Source organism: Saccoglossus kowalevskii, chromosome 3, assembly GCF_978046115.1.
Source record: "Saccoglossus kowalevskii chromosome 3, keSacKowa6.1, whole genome shotgun sequence".
NCBI classification, from domain to species: Eukaryota; Metazoa; Hemichordata; class Enteropneusta; family Harrimaniidae; genus Saccoglossus; species Saccoglossus kowalevskii.
In genome coordinates this window covers 32,533,382-32,537,133 of record NC_140643.1, presented here as the reverse complement: position 1 = coordinate 32,537,133, position 3,752 = coordinate 32,533,382, and positions in this window count along the sequence as shown.

Genomic DNA, 3,752 nt, shown 5'->3' with positions numbered 1-3,752 from the left:
CTGGACGCCGCAGCACCAGAGGAAAAGTAGTTGAATGGGAGGACTTCACACCCATACTAACACTGCTCTCTGTCACGCCTGTAGGGACGTCCAAACTGATGGCGCGACTAGCACGACCTCTGGCAACATGATCAGTCTCTGCAACATAAACGTTGGCTTTGACACTATCCCAGGATTTCAGATCCCAATTAGAGCACACGCACTTGTGGCAATAAACCGACCCGCGAATGCATTCTAAACAAAGGTGACATTTGCTACTTGGCAATTCACGCAAGACAAGGCATGCACGAGTGGTCATGACTGGACACAAAGGTGAGTCTGGAATCGCTAGGCAGGCACATGAAGAATCCTGTCGCCAAACTGGATAGTCTAAGACCAGGTAAATCACACCTGTATCAGAAAAAAAATTCTATGTATAAGGTGCTTGTTGATGTTAAATTCTGATGCTGTGCGGGGAAGCAAATTTAATTTACAAACAAGCAGCCTATTGGCTGAGATAGCTCCGCTGTTAGCAATGCACAATTCAATTAAAGAACTGAAGACATCATTAGAAAATGAACAATATGAATAGTATCAAAGCAATCGGACTTACAGTTTTTAACAAGAAGTCGAAAATATCACTTTTTACCAAAAATTACAAAAATATTCACCAAAATAAATTAATTAGAGAATTGAAGATATCATCACAAAATGAACAAATCTGAGAGAGTTCCACATGTAGTAATATCAAAGCAATTAGACTTGCAGTTTTCAACAAGAAGTCGAAAATATCACTTTTTACCAAAAATGGCAAAAATATTCACCAAAATTAGAGAACTGAAGATATCATCACAAAATGAACAAATCTGAGAAAGGTCTACATGTATTATCTATATATGTAATATCAAAGCAATTGAACTATTGATTTTTAACAAGAAGTCGAAAATATCACTTTTTACCAAAAATTACAAAAATATTCATCAAAATTAGAGAATTGAAGATATCATCACGAAATGAACAAATCTGAGAGGTCCACATATAGTACCTATATACGTAGTATCAAAGCAATTGGACTTGTTTTTTAATTCTATTTGTTGCAGGTGTATGGCAGGAAATATTACTGCCAATAAATACATATACATGAAGTCAGTAGGGTTGTACAAACCAGTTTGTTTACATAATCATACCTACCAGAAAATCCGTGGAAATAATGAATTTAATTTATTACTCTTTATGCTCAATTACAGATTACAGCTCCAGACGGAAACTATTCGAGAATATACCCAGGTCGAATGGGAACAACCTAGGGTTACATTCTCTAAGAAAGGCCTCACCCCGTCTCCGTTCTCCCAGCAGGTCACTCAGAAGCTTGTGGGGAGGTGGGCGGATTTCCATGGTATGGACTTGGGAATTCATTAACAAGCAGACTGTTGGCTGAGATACTCCGCTGTTAGCAATGCACATCGCAATTAAAGAACTGAAGATATCATTAGAAAATGAACAATATGTATAGTATAAAGCAATCAGACTTCGAAATATCACTTTTTACCAAAATTATCATCGTCATCAAATTTAGAATTGAAGATATCATCACAAAATGAACAAATCTCGGAGGTCCACATGTAGTACAGATATATATAATATCAAAGCAATCAGACTTGTGGTTTTAAAAAGAAGTCATTTTGACATGAAATGAACAAATTTGTTTCCATCCAGAAGCAATAGAGCTCCACAAACCCACTCAGCCGACTGAGGTCTAGGAGAGGATGCCACCCCTAAACTCTTGGGAACAAGGAAGATGTGGAAATAGAACCATGGATCTAAATTTTCTCCAGAGGGCTGGCTACTTCCTGCCGGACTGTTTCCGATTAGACCTCGTCCCTTGACGGAAGAGCAGGAGGATGAGGAGTCAGAGGAGACTGGAGAGGAATCCGTTACCACGGTGAAACTACTGCGAGCGTCCAGGAATCGGAAACTGCATCAATCTGGTGTGTGCTGCTTGAGCTCCCCGACCTCCAGCCTCCAGTGCAAGAGAACAAAAACAGGGAGCCCAAGGACTCCGGAGGGAGTAATGTACCTGGGGTCGTACCACCATCCAAGCCAAGGCAGCCGGTGAAGCCTTCAAAGGGACTTCGAGGCTCCCTGGACCCCAGAAGAACCATAACATCCACCACCAGGGCCATGTTTCTTGGACCTCTTCTGACGTTTCTCACTACCGGTCATCTTCTGTGCCTTAAGAGACCAAGAGCATTTTGATCCTCGCTGGTTCTGGTCATGAGCAGGGGACTTATTGCCTGAGCCATACTGCAGTTTTGGTTTGAACTGCTGGCCGGAAGGGCTAGCAACCTTGGCCAATAAGGTTGATTGCTTCAATTGACTTCTGATTCCCCTCCACAGCTTGGGCACACAAGGTGCCCAGGGGAGTGGTCTCCACGCCGGCAGTAGGAGAGGAGAGTGCCGTTGAAAAGGGATTCAAAAGAGGCCCCCCATCTGGCCCTACACAAAACAAAAGTCTCGCGCACTGATAACAGTTCTCCCCAATCCTCTTAGGGAGAGATCAAAGTAAGGATGGAACACATCCACCCCCTGTCCCACTGATGTGAGTTTCCCCCATCCCATCCAATCCTCCTAGGGAGAGATTGGTTCTGACAGGCAGCACAGCCTGCCCCCTAACGTTCCTCCTGTGTTGTGCACCGCGACTGCAGGAGGGAGTCTACTTTGGAGGCCAAGCTAACCATCCAAGCCATCTCATCATCATGGGAGGAGCCCCTTTCACCTGACTAATATCAGTAGAAGACAACCAACCCAGGTTGCGTAACCACCGATGAAGTCTTGGTGGATTGGACCAGCTCAGCCCCTAAGGACTGTACCGATCCCGCCTCGGTACTCGCCATCGATGTCAGTGCCCCAGCAGGAACACTTTGTATCCCTGTGTCAGTACCAGCAGTGGTTGGCAACTCCATTCCTCAGGCAGGAAAAGGTGTCGAGCACATAATCACCCTGGGGGTGACCCGTCCCTTAGGTGAGGCCTTTTTCTTAAAGAATGTTACCCTAGGATGTTCCCTTTGGACTCGGGTATATTCTCTAATAGTTTTTATCTGGGGCTGTAATCTGTAATGTAGCCTAGACTACAGACAAAAACTTTGTTGTGTAGACTAGCCAGATGATTTATTATTACATTTTTTTCTAGTATTATTCATGTTATTTATATTATTCTATTATTTATAACTTAACAATTAATCTTCTGGTAAAATGAGTCATTCAAAGTTCATTCAGTCAACACCCACACCCAAGAAAACACCCACACGTCAGCTAACAAAATTGATCAATCCAAGGTCATTGAATATAATCTTGCCTGTAAGACCGAAATAAATGAGAAGCACATGTTGAAAAAAAAGACTGTCAGCATTCTTTTGTGTATGCAAGGTATAATACACTACATGATAGTTATTTTTTGTGGATTTTTCAGATTTTATTTTTACGCTTAATATACAATCTTCTTAAAAACATAGTCAAACTATTATCTGTGCATATACGAGACATGACATATACGTAAAGTGTGAACATGATCAGTCAAAACTTGTTAGATATTGCATTGGAACAGCATTCATAAAAACAAAATGGACGCCAGTCATCCATTTCAGATCCGAACAGAAAAACAAACTGAAGTGCATCAAGGTCCCATAATACAATGTATATACCAAGTTTGAAAGCATTCCATCCACAAATGACCAACATTCAGTTCCAGAATGCCAGAAATGCTGGGTTTTATG